The 13983-nt window shown below is 41.8% G+C and overlaps 1 long non-coding RNA gene across 1 annotated transcript in view; it reads left to right on the top strand.

Annotated features, from left to right (window-relative positions):
• Positions 1-2566: 2566 nt before the first annotated feature.
• LOC122464670 overlaps positions 2567-13983 on the top strand; it is a 43391-nt gene continuing 31974 nt past the window's right edge. The window contains exon 1 of the long non-coding RNA XR_006288930.1: positions 2567-2607. This is a non-coding gene — a long non-coding RNA (uncharacterized LOC122464670). The remainder of the gene's footprint in view (positions 2608-13983) is intronic.

Below are 13983 nucleotides of genomic sequence, written 5' to 3'. Positions count from 1 at the left end.
TGGTAATGAAAACTTAGGCAACTATTTCACTAAAATATAGAAATATGTGAAACAAATGTAATGGAAGGTTATTTCAACCTCTTACGATATGTTTTAGCTTTGTGACTGTGAAAAACAGGGATTACTTGGCTTCTTAACTGCAGTAGGACCTGATAGGCAGTGACAAGTGCTTCAGTTTTCAGGATGCTTGGAGTAGCCCTAAGTAAATACATATTGTGAGCCTAAATATAAAAAAATGTGGCATGAAAGCAATTAATTTAGATCAACCACATGCAGTGGAATATATTTACTGTAATATGCAGGCAAAAGAATGTGCTTACTGTGGCAAGTTGGGTGAGATATCTTTTACTGGACCAACTTCTGTTGGTGAGAGAGACAAGCTTTTGAGCTACACAGAGCTCTTCTTCAGGTCTGGGAAAGGTACTAAGAGTGTTACAGTGTATAAGAATAGATTGTTTAGCATATATTTCAAGGGACCAGTCAAGCTGAAGTGGCCTGTTAACACCCCCTCCAGTCATAGGGAGGAAAGGATAGCTGGGGGTGGGTAGTTAGTGGGATATAGATTGTTGTAATAAGCCATAAATCTAGTGTCTCTAGTCAGTCCATAGAATACAATCCACAAAAGCCAGCATGCTAGGAGACTCCCTGCATAAAGTAGTCAATAGAAGATGCTGATAAAAGGGCTGTGTCATAAGTCCTGCTCCCTTCTGCAGAGCTAGGCACCTATCTGTGCTTGTGATCCATGAACCAAGTGAAGATAGATGTTCGCTTGCCTGTAGGGCCCGATTCAGTAGATGTGCACAGAGCTGGACACAGTATTCTAGTAGCAATCTTACCAAAGATAAGATCATTTCCTTACATTTGCTTGATATTCCCCTTTTGTATATCCAAGGAGCGCATTAGCCCTTCTTGCCACTGCATTGCACTGAGAGTTCTTGTTGAGGCGGTTCTCCATGATGACTCCTAAGTTCTTTCCTGAGTTATTGTTTTCCAAGACAGAGGCTCCCATCCTGTAGAGTCTAGCCTGCATTGTTCCCCCATGTACTACCTTGCATGTGGCTGTATTAAATTGTATTTTATTGCATTGTGACCATTTAAACAGGTGATTCAGATAATTCTATAATAGTAACCTGTCCTCCTTTTTACTTACTGCCCCACTAATCTTTGTGTCATCTGCAAATTGTGCCAGCAAAGAATGTATATTATCATCTAGATCACTGATAAAAATATTAAATAACATTGGCTCATAGCTGTGACTAGCGTAATGCTGTATTGCATCTATTTATTCTTCCTGGTCTTCTTATAGGCATGGTGCCTGGCCAATTGCTCCCTGACTCCTGCCTGTGTGGGAAGCAGAGAAACAGTATGGCAGGATTAGCATTTGTAAGATGATGGGTTCCCCTTTCCATGTGAGTCACCAGAATCTGTAAATTGGTAGGTTGCACCCCTGCCTCCACCAGAGCCTTTCTAATCCCCGCAGGAGGAAGTAGTAGGGGACAATTTGAACATAAATCCCAGAGGAGAAGTGTGTAAAGTTTACTGGTCCTCTATCCTTTTTGTGAGAATTCAAGAGTAGCTGTGGCTCACAGACTCATAAGTCCAGTGAAGAAAAGAGCAGAAAGTAAGAATTCCATTAATATATAGAAAAACGTTAAGGTCCCATAGGAAGCATGTTAGTTTAAACTGCAGAATTCCAGTAAGCTTTATTTCCCTTACAAGTCCCCTCATTAAGGGCAGGAAGGCTTCTGACTGCTATGCTGATTATTTACCCACTCTCAAGACTGGAGTAAGGGCTTTACCTAGAGCAAAGCTTCCAGGCTGGAGTGGGCATCTGAACTACACTGTGCCCCCGGGTTTCCAATATAGGCCCCCTGAGCTATATTAAACTCCTGACTTGGAATAAGTTCATCAAGGCTGAAGCAAGCCTGAGCTCCCAGAATGGATGAAACCCCCCTAAGCTGAGCCAGACCTCTACCACTGAGTCAGGTGTGAAGCCCTCACTCCACAAATCAGCAGAAGTGAAGGCTGGCCCTGCGCCCAGAGCCCTGATTGGCTGGGGATGGGCAGGCAGGAGAGGCAGGTCTCTCCCTCCTCCCCTGAGACTTGGTTGGCCAGAGGAGGAAAACCTGATCCTGCTGCCTACTCTCCTTCCATTTGAGAAGGGACTGCATGGGATGCAAGAGCACAGCCAGCCCAAATGGGTCTCTGGGTTAGGCCCAGGGAGTAGCCGGAGCATGCAACTCCTATGAGCCTGCAACACATGTAAGAACCAGCCACTGTCCAAAACATTGTTTGTGACCAATGGGGGTAGAGTTTCTTTTAGGCATCTGGAATTTATCAAACTCCCATTGACTATACTTTGCCATGATGCTGGCATTCTGCACATGGCACTGAAGGTGCTGTGAGAGATCTGTGTTGGAGTGATTCCTCACTGAAGCCTCCCCCAGCAAAACAACAGGGTGCCCCTACCCACAGGCTTTATAGTTCCTTATCCCCACCCCTTAATAGTTACTGGCCAATCAGCCCCCTCCAGTGACTCAAAATGGAGTTTTGTAGCTAACAGCCTGTCCCAGCTCTAAGAATGCTCCACCAACATATTTCTTCAAGGTAAAAATATTTAAATATTTGTGGTTTCAGAAGAAAGATAGTTGGGAAGAAGAAACCTTTCTTGCAAGTTCACGCCCTGCTGTTGATTTCTACTTTTCCACTTCTTTAGACTTAGCAGAGAATGTTCAAGCAAATAACTAGCTACCCATTTAAGTTTTTCATAAACCAGCCCCCTTAGATTCCATGTTGTCTGTGATGGACTGCTCTATTGCAGTTTCACAGGGGTACTTTGGGGGAAGGGTACAGCTTGACCTTCTGAATGTGGATATTCTGATATTACATGTACAAGTAAAGTACTGTTCTTGTGGCAAAATCATGGGGTCTCTATTTTGCCAGTGGATCTCATTTCATACCCCCATTCACTGTGGAGTCCCCAGCACCTAGCTGAGTTATGCTGTGGAGAGGATTTGCCCCAGTGAGCAGAGTTTGGTGGTCTGTCTATAAGGTTACTGTTGTACCTCAGTTACTCGCCTGAAGGGGTAGAATATCCCTTCAACTTGGCCTTAATTTCCTGACATTTCACATTTCTTTTGAACTGTAAGTGGGGATGCAAGGAATTAAAAATGTTCCTTTGATAGTTCTGTTGGGCATAGAATATCTGCAGAAGCCCACATTTCACATCTGATGGGAAGACTTCAGCCTTGTTAAATTATTGACAGTGGAGAAGGATGTACACTAGTATACTGTGCATTTACAGGAACAGACAGCATGAATCTTAGGGTTTTGGGGGGTGACATTTAAAAGAAAAGTTACTCAAAGTTTGTTTTCTGGAAATTGGCTTTAGTAATTTACTTTCTTTTCAAATAAATCTGCTGCTTGGCAAGCGAACTTGAATTCAATCATTCTGTACATCTGTCACTGTTATACTGTTTCTAATACGGTGACATCTGGAATTAAGAGCAGCTCTATAAGAAATCAAGATGTAACATACAAAAACTGGGTCTGAATGTGATCCAGCTGTTACTTCATGATTTCTAAAACAAGAAAATGATAAGCTATGAAGCGAACGCTGAGCAACAGATTCAGGAAAATAGAATTTAGTTCAGTGAAAACCATTCTGAAATTAAAAAACAGTTCACAAATAATAAGACTGAAAAAAACCCTTCTGTGGCTTGCTTTGTCTCCTTTCTCTTCTTTTAAGCCCAATGGGGAAGTATTTGCATATGCTGTTGATAAAACCTCTGTGGTCCAAATCCTACTCTTGAAGCTAGCGGTGTGAATGAATTTACCCCAGTGAAACACAGCAGCATTTGATCCGTTATAAGGGAGAAGGAGAATGCTAAAGCACTACAGATGACAAGAAAAATGAAAAGTGGATTTTTCATTTAAAAAATAGTTACCACACAGTAATGTATGAGATACCAAACTTATTTCCTGTTCCTACTCTCACAGATACCACTGTGGGAGAACTGTCGATTTTTAAACAAAAATGTGAGGGCAATCACTTATCCTCTCAGATGAGATACAATTTGAAATTTTCTTCAGGCTATTACATTTGCAATACGTTATCAAACTTCCAAGTGTTTTGTGAAACCTTGAAAACACTCTGTGAGGGTGGAATGCATATTTCAATCTGGTTCTGATTTTCCCAGGGCATTTGCTGTAAACTAATTAGCAGCATTCTACAGAAAGCTGGAACCCTGGTACTGAATCCTTCAGTCCTGTACCCCAAAGAATCTAAATAAATCCAGTTTCTTTAATCTGTACCTTTCTATGGTCCAGGCCATGCGGTGAGTTCTAGTTTTTCAGCCTCTGTGGAGGATAGCCCCTGGGTGAGCCAGTTTGGCATGAGTATTGATCAATCAGGTAGAATTAGCTAACTCTAAATGAGAGAAGAACATCAGAAGAACATATAGTAGACAATGTGTGGGCTCGGTGTAGCGAAAGAAATTAAACAGGGACAAGAGGAACAGATATTGAAAATCTCAAAGTCTAGAAAGCAATATGAAAGGCCGTACTTCCAGAGAGAGTTATCTGAATACTGAATTCAGATTTGTGCTGTTTAAGAGTATGCGGCATCCCAGCTGAGAGTGAAGGCATCAACCCCACTGAATTTATGAAGAAGGTGATTCTGAAACCGATCTGTCTAAAGCAGGAGATGATCTCTTGTACAAGAGTATTATTAGCATCATCACTGTTCAGGGTTAAAATACTTTAAAAAGGTGGGGGGAAAGGGGGAGGGAAAGAACAAGGGCTCCAAAACAAAAATATTTTTCTTACTGGATTTCAGCCCCACCAAAAAGGGTTCAAAAGAGAGCTGCTCGCAGTAAAACTGTTATCCAGTGTGCTATGTTTTATCCTGTAAATATGACCAGCAAACCAGCACTGTTTGTTTTAGGATTAAGAATCAGTTGAAGAACATTGACAGGAAATACAGGAGAACAGCGAAAATAATGTAGAGGAAAAAGATTCACACTACCAGTTCTATTCAGACTTTCTCGTCAGCACTTGTTAAAAATAATAGCCTTTTTCTTTCCAGTTCATTGGTGTTGATTGCACCTTGCTTAGTTTATTTGATCATGTAAATATTACCCTCAAAGTGGAATGTATACTTGGGACAGCTGGGGCTTACAAATCTACAGGGCATCCAGTCAAACGTGCTGTGTAAGAAGCTGCCCTCACAGCAAAATCTTTGAGCCAGATTCTCCTCTCATCCAAGTGTAAATGAGAAATAGCTCCACTGAAGCCAGTGTTGTTTCACTAGCAGGAAAGCAGTGTTAGCAACATCAGAATAGAGCCTCTGAGCCAAGCTCTTTCTGTCACATATGACCTGCATCCATTCAGTGAATTTGTAACAGGGCAAATTTTTATGAAGGGTTTTTTTGGTTTAAGAGCTGTTTGTCAGGAAAAGGCCATAAATATACCTAATGCCCTGTCATGGGCATGAGATGTAGTATGTCACATAGAAAATGAGAGGGTTATACCTACATCAACAGAACAATAATTGTGCCTCAGTGCTGTATCCAGTGGCACCCATTTAGATTTTTTGGGGGTGGACTAACTTTTCCAATTGGAATTAAAGTATACAACAAAAAACAATTTAGCCAGGCTCTGCTCCTCCTCCCACTCCCCAGCCACAGCATACCTCTGCCATCCCCTGAGGGGACACTAGAAGATCTCCCAGAGGAGGCAGTGACTGATAGAGATGTCCTTGCTGACAATGTCTCGGGGAGAGCAGGTGTAAACCTCAGGGAAGGAAAGGCACTTCATGCACCCACCAAGCTCAGGTGGGGACAGAACATTTTGAGGTCCCTCTCCCCCTGCCCTCCAATGTCACTGCCTGGGCCTGTTGGCAGAACACATTGGGAGGGGGACAGGGCTCCCTGTAGTATTACCTGCCTAGGTGGGAGGCATTGCTGCTGTCAGGGATGGGACTACAGTGCTCCCACCTGCCGCGCACTTGCTGTCTGTGTGGACCCTGTTGCTAAGTGCTAAAAGTCCCTGAGTGCACTTTGACGTACTGCTGTTTGAAACACGGAAGTGTTTCAGGCCCCCTCTGTGAGGACATTGGCTATTGGTGTGTGTCACTAGTCTAGGGGGGACGCTGCACTTGCAAGAGGGACCAGTTTCATACAGACAATGGGCCTAAGTGGGATTTTAGTGATGCATAGACCTTTCCCCAAGCCTCTGCGCTGGGGTGTGAATGTCACTGTTATATGACATCTCTTACATGTGCCTTTGTGTCACTTGGGCCTTGTCCTCACGAGGAGAAAGGATGTGTTCTTATTATGTGTTAGCTAAGACATGGTAACTAACAGGAGGTGAAATCTTAGTGAAGCTGAGACAGTTCCTACCTTTCACCTAAGTTAGCAGGTTGAGGTGAAGTCTATGGGAGAACCTAGCGTTTACCTTGATTTAACTCATTTCAAACTATAAACTGCTTTGTTTTCACTGAGATTTCAGTGGCAGTTAGGAGATTAAATAGGATTTGGATATTGCAAACCAAAGGGGGTAGGGAAAGCCAAAGTCAAAGGGCCATCGTGCAGAACACCCTAAGGCAGCCCCCTACACTTTCTACTGAAAGGACTCCAGCCTGAGCACCTCTGCTGACTGCAGTTGTGGCAATATTGCACTAGAAGCGAGGCTATGAGACAGCTTGATTTAAGTGAGCGTGTTGGGTGTGGGAGAGGGAGCACCTTTCCCGCAACAGTGTATTCTCAGAGAAGATGGCCATAAAGCTGCTGCAGTGTCCTTCCTTCCTGAGCCCCAGCCCCAGGCAGGGCTGTGGGGATTGCACCATATACCTTGTATGCAAGTGCGTAAGTGTATAAAACTCTTGCTGCTGTGCATGCTTCTCCCAGATCCCATGAGACACTATGCCTTGAGCAGGTACAATGCTTTTCTCCACACTACACAGGCACTGAAGGAGTTTCCTCCCTTGCATTCCACTTGCTCTCAGAGCCATAATCTGGGACTTGGTGCCTGTATGTATTCCTGAGTAGATATTTAGCTATTTAACCACCTTGCTCCTCTGCTTAACACAACAGGGGTGGCTTACAGAAAAGTTGGTTTCAGTGGTGCCTGTTGGAGCCAGAAGGAAAGCACAGCTGCATAATAACAGTGGGAGACAGCACCTCAACTGCTGAAAAAATGGTAGATGTAATGATTGCGTTTTGGATCACTTGGTCATTTGGGTTTGGGAATTTAAAATTACTTTTGAGGGGTAGCTACATTTAGCTACTAAAAACTTGCTCTTTGTCTCTGTGTGCAGTGAATTGTACTTTTCCCACTGTATATCACAGCTACATTCATAGAACAAAGGGGAAGTTGATAGTGAAATACATGCACCTAGCAGAACCCACTCAGCAAGCCAAGGAAAAGTCACGTAAAAGCTTGTGAGCAATGGACTTGGCCTGCCTTCCAAAAGCTTCATAATCATTTCACATAATATTTTTTCTACAGCCGACCATAGTTTACAAGTTTTTGATAGTGTCTAATAGGGCTACATTTATTTTCAAATGGTGATTACTTAAAGAAAAAAAAACATAATCAGAAAACAAAGGCAAGCTTTTAAAATACACTGCATAGTGTCTTTTGATTGACTTGAATAAAAATAGTCTTTTGCTCAGTTTTCTAAGCTTTCACTATTTTTATACTCTGTTGTTATGGGATTTCTTTAGTGATATCCAAGCACTTTTGAAAGACAGAGAATCCTTATGAAAAAGAAAAACAAACAAACTTGTACACCTTTTTAGAGAGCAGAGTGTGTCTGGCCTTGAATTATTTGTCTCCTATGCCTCATGTCTTCCACAATGAAAATCCCTGATCAGGTGGAATAAACAAACCTTCCAACTAAGGAAGGATGAACTGTACTCCCTCCAGAGCCACTGATGCTGTCTCAGGAAGTCTCTCAAGAATAAAGAAAGATGTTCCCCGCTCTGGCGGCTGAGCATGACACAAAATGTTGTGTTTTCAAAGCTCCAGGGCTTATTAGAGCAATATGAATATTGATAAACTTTTTAAAATGTAGATTCTGAATGGTGGTTTAGTAATTTGTCTGATCATTCAACTGGCTGCTTGACTTGTTTTAGTAGAGTTATCCTGGTGTTTAACAAACTGATGGATCTTTCTGATTTTCTTAGCTGTTGGCAAGGAGAAAAATAGCAGAGATGGGAAAACAAAGCCAATAAAACAAATCTCATGAATGCCAATTACTCCGTGAACAATCTCTGTTTCAGCTCACTTTCCATCAACTGCTGAGGTAGCAGTCAATGCAAATTCAAGGCAAAGAGGTAGAGAGGGTTATGAGAGTAAATGGACTATATTGATACAGTAGCATTGTTTTTAATAATTTATGTAAAAGTGGAGAACTGAACATATCAGATGATACATGATGATGCTATGAACACACCTCATTCTGACGGGCATCTTATCCGTATCATCACAACATCTAAATAATTATGTGGCCAAAAGGACAGGTTGAGACCAACACGTTTTGTTTTCTTTGTGAACTGCTTCAAATTTGACTTTGCTTCTTCAGCGATGAGTGGGTGGTATGTTTAGTCACTATGTAATAATTTGACATCTCAGTAACTTCCAGTAAATTTTATCCTAGGTAGTCATTGGGGGAAGAGAAAACTAATCTCTCTCTGTTAGAAATAGTATAAAGTATAATTTGCCTATGTAATGATCACATCCATTGCTCAAAACCTTGTTAATTATATTCCTGCTGTAAATAATAGTCAGTGAACAGATGGTGAAAGTGGATCATGACTGTATGATTGAACTTTCTTCAAAGACTTTTGTATAAACGCTGTAAATGATTGAAAAGCTATGAAATTTTGCACATGAAGACATATGTTTGCAATTACCCTGGTGAACATTTACATAATCACAATGTTTTCTTTTTTCTGAAAGGATGATCTATGTATTGTAAAGTTCTTCCTTTCCTTTGACAGTTAAATTATTTGATTAAGGATAAAAGGAGTACTTGTGGCACCTTAGAGACTAACAAATTTATTTGAGCATAAGCTTTCGTGAGCTACAGCTCACTTCTTCGGATGCATTCAGTGGAAAATACAGTGGGGAGATTTATGTACATAGAGAACATGAAGCAATGGGTGTTATCATACACACTGTAACCAGAGTGATCACTTAAGGTGAGCTATTACCAGCAGGAGAGCGGGGTGGGGGGTGGGGAAACCTTTTGTAGTGATAATCAAGGAGGGCCATTTCCAGCGGTTGACAAGAACCTCTGAGGAACGGTGGGGGGTGGGGGTGGGGATAAACATGGGGAAATAGTTCTACTTTGTGTAATGACCCATCCACTCCCAGTCTCTATTCAATAATTATTCAATATCAAAATATTCAAGCCTAAGTTAATTGTATCCAGTTTGCAAATTAATTCCAATTCAGCAGTCTCTCGTTGGAGTCTGTTTTTGAAGTTTTTTTGTTGTACTATTGCCACTTTTAGGTCTGTAATCAAGTGACCAGAGAGATTGAAGTGTTCTCCAACTGGTTTTTGAATGTTATAATTCTTGACGTCTGATTTGTGTCCGTTTATTCTTTTACGTAGAGACTGTCCAGTTTGACCAATGTACATGGCAGAGGGGCATTGCTGGCACATGATGGCATATATCACATTGGTAGATGTGCAGGTGAACGAGCCTCTGATAGTGTGGCTGATGTGATTAGGCCCTATGATGGTGTCCCCTGAATAGATATGTGGACACAGTTGGCAACGGGCTTTGTTGCAAGGATAGGTTTCTGGGTTAGTGGTTCTGTTGTGTGGCGTGTGGTTGCTGGTGAGTATTTGCTTCAGGTTGGGGGGCTCTCTGTAAGCAAGGACTGGCCTCTCTCCCAAGATCCTGAGAGTGATGGGTCATCCTTCAGGATACGTTGTAGATCCTTGATGATGCATTGGAGAGGTTTTAGTTGGGGGCTGAAAGTGATGGCTAGTGGCGTTCTGTTATTTTCTTTGTTGGGCCTGTCCTGTAGTAGATGACTTCTGGGTACTCTTCTGGCTCTGTCAATCTGTTTCTTCACTTCAGCAGCGGGGTATTGTATTTGTAAGAATGCTTGATAGAGATCTTGTAGGTGTTTGTCTTTGTCTGAGGGGTTGGAGCAAATGCTCAAGTTGTATTGTACAGCTTGGCTGTAGACAATGGATCATGTGGTGTGGTCTGGATGAAAGCTGGAGGCATGTAGGTAGGAATAGCGGTCAGTAGGTTTCCGGTATAGGGTGGTGTTTATATGACCATCGCTTATTAGTACTGTAGTGTCCAGGAAGTGGATCTCTTGTGTGGACTGGTCCAGGCTGAGGTTGATGGTGGGATGGAAATTGTTGAAATCATGGTGGAATTCCTCAAGGGCTTCTTTTCCATGGGTCCAGATGATGAAGATGTCGTCAATGTAGCGCAAGTAGAGTAGGGGCGTTAGGGGACGAGAGCTAAGGAAGCGTTGTTCTAAGTCCACCATAAAAATGTTGGCATACTGTGGGGCCATGTGGGTACCCATAGCAGTGCCACTGATTTGAAGGTATACATTGTCCCCAAATGTGAAATAGTTATGGGTGAGGACAAAGTCACAAAGTTCAGCCACCAGGTTTGCCATGACATTATCGGGGATGGTGTTCCTAACGGCTCGTAGTCCATCTTTGTGTGGAATGTTGGTGTAGAGGGCTTCTACATCCATAGTGGCCAGGATGGTGTTTTCAGGAAGATCACTGATGGATTGTAGTTTCCTCAGGAAGTCAGTGGTGTCTCGAAGATAGTTGGGAGTGCTGGTAGCCTAGGGTCTGAGGAGGGAGTCTACATAGCTAGACAATCCTGCTGTCAGGGTGCCAATGCCTGAGATGATGGGGCGTCCAGGATTTCCAGGTTTATGGATCTTGGGTAGCAGATAGAATACCCCAGGTCAGGGTTCCAGGGGTTTGTCTGTGCAGATTTGTTCTTGTGCTTTTTCAGGGAGTTTCTTGAGCAAATGCTGTAGTTTCTTTTGGTAACCCTCAGTGGGATCAGAGGGTAATGCCTTGTAGAAAGTGGTGTTGGAGAGCTGCCTAGCAGCCTCTTGTTCATATTCCGACCTATTCATGATGACGACAATACCTCCTTTGTCAGGCTTTTTGATTATGATGTCAGAGTTGTTTCTGAGGCTGTGGATGGCATTGTGCTCTGCACGGCTGAGGTTATGGGGCAAGTGATGATGCTTTTCCACAATTTCAGCCCGTGCACGTCAGCGGAAACACTCTATGTAGAAGTCCAGTCTGTTGTTTCGACCTTCAGGAGGAGTCCACCCAGAGTCCTTCTTTTTGTAGTCTTGGTAGGAAGCTCTCTGTGGGTTAGTATGTTGTTCAGAGGTGTGTTGGAAATATTCCTTGAGTCGGAGGCGTCGAAAATAGGATTCTAGGTCACCAGAGAACTGTATCATGTTCGTGGGGGTGGAGGGGCAGAAGGAGAGGCCCCGAGATAGGACAGTTTCTTTGGTGGGCTAAGAGTATAGTTGGATAGATTAACAATATTGCTGGGTGGGTTAAGGGAACCACTGTTGTGGCTCCTTGGGGCATGTAGTAGTTTAGATAGTTTAGTGTCCTTTTTCTTTTGTAGAGAAGCAAAGTGTGTGTTGTAAATGGCTTATCTAGTTTTTGTAAAGTCCAGCCACGAGGAAGTTTGTGTGGAAGGTTGTTTTTTTATGAGAGTATCCAGTTTTGAGAGCTCATCCTTAATCTTTCCCTGTTTACTGTAGAGGATGTTGATCAGGTGGTTCCACAGTTTCTTCGAGAGTGTGTGGCACAAGCTGTCAGCATAGTCTGTGTGGTATGTAGATTGTAATGGATTTTTTACCTTCAGTCCTTTTGGTATGATGTCCATCTGTTTGCATTTGGAAAGGAAGATGATGTCTGTCTGTATCTGTATGAGTTTTTTCATGAAGTTGATAGATTTCCACTCCATACGGCTAAATTCAGTGCCTTGCATAATGACAGGTTTCAGAGTAGCAGCCGTGTTAGTCTGTATTCGCAAAAAGAAAAGGAGTACTTGTGGCACTTTAGAGACTAACAAATTTATTTGCTGTCTACATTCTTGGTTTTTACATTTATATTTGTATTGTTTTGACAAGTATTCAAAAGTGCCTCACACAGACAAAGTAATACAGAATAAGACTGTGTGCATCACTTCAATCCAGGTTATTTTATCTGTTTTATAGAGCACGATTATAACTGGGTCTATTACGTGAGCTTTTCAAACATGTTCTCAGTATTTGTTTACTTGCTTAGCATTTGTTTAGGCAATGATACCGTATATTTAATCTGGGTCCCTTTGCTAGCTGCACTCAAATGCCCTGATCCTGCACACACTTCAGTATGCGTGGAGTTTTATTCATGTGAATGAAGTTACACATGTGCTTATGTGTTTGCAGGATCAGAGCCAAAATACCGACCACTTAAATCACAGAGTAGTCTTTGACCTCGAGAGGCCATTGTAACAAAAAGGTCTTGCTTTTCTGTTTTGATTACCTAATTCATCCATTCTTTACATTAACTTTCTCATTGAAGACCTGCTGATGTTATCTGAGTAAAAAAACTATTGTGATAGTCCAATCCTCCTGTGTTACCTGTATTCTATAATTCAGACAGAAACCTGACTTTCACACTGACTAGGAAACAGTGAAATGTGTCTGGCTCTAAAGAGAAAGTAAGTTGATCTCTGACATTGAAGCTTTCTATAAAGTTAGTATTTTAAAAGAAACTAGTCAAGATGATTATTTCAAGTGAAGTGCCACAAAAATCTTTTTTTGGCTCTTTTTTGCACCCTCTCCAATTTTTCAACATGCTTTTTAAAATGTGGACACCAGAACTGTATGCAGTATTTTAGTGTTTGTCTCACCAATGCCATCTACAGAAGTCTTACTCACTACTCTGCTGTTTATACGTTCAAGGATCATATTAGCCCTTTTTGCCACAGCATTACACTGGCCGCTCATGTTCACTTGTTGGTCCACTGTGACCCCTAAATCCTTTTCAGCGTCACTGCTTTCCAGGATACAGTCTGTCCCCCTGCATTCTGTAGGTATGGTCTATATTCTTTATTCCTTGATATGTAACTTTGCATTTGATTGTATAAATACATTTTATTTGACTGGGCCCAGTTTACCAAGTGATCCAGATTGCTCTGTATGACTGCCCTCTCCTCCTCATTATTTACCATCCCACCAATCTTTGTATCACCCACAAATTTTATCAGCTGCAGTGTGCATTTTATCAGATTAGGATCTACACTTTTCCACTTTCTAAGGATCAGTGAATCCAGAGTTTTGGTTTGGACCCATCTGTGGTGATCACATTGCCAGTAATGACGTGCCTAACCTGGAGATATACTGTGGGCAAGAGGCAATGGACTGTCCAATATGTGTGTACAATCTCAAATTGCTGTCTATGCCTCTGTCATCTCTAGTGCTAAGGATCCTTGCTTCCAATAAGTTTGCAGCTGAAAATATTATCAACTAAATACATTTAGCTTTCTGGGATGACACAGTTTAGAATGATCCAAATTTTAAAAAATTACTCTGTTGTAGTGATTGTAAGCATTGTGGAATGGATTTATTGTCTTGGCTATGCAGTTTACATTTAACACTTTGAGTAGGAGAATAACCATTAACAAACAGTGAATGATGAATAACAATTAACAAATAGTAAATTGTCCCTTCAGAATTTTCAGGCAAATAGCTATTTGTGCTTAAATTCAGGAAAATCAAACTCATGATTCACAAACACATTTTCAAAAGTTTAATGAATTTTAGTACAAAAGACTATTAGTCTGAAAATTCATACTGGAAGCATGTACTCATTATTTGCTGCTGGTTAATAATTGTAGGTGGAAACCAAGAAGTGTCGAGTATCCCAACATATAGGACTTTTGGCAGCTACAGAATACCTTTCTG

Source organism: Chelonia mydas, chromosome 2, assembly GCF_015237465.2.
Source record: "Chelonia mydas isolate rCheMyd1 chromosome 2, rCheMyd1.pri.v2, whole genome shotgun sequence".
Classification (NCBI taxonomy): Eukaryota; Metazoa; Chordata; order Testudines; family Cheloniidae; genus Chelonia; species Chelonia mydas.
Note: the sequence above shows the minus strand (reverse complement) of the source record. Positions and strands in the feature narration are given on the sequence as shown.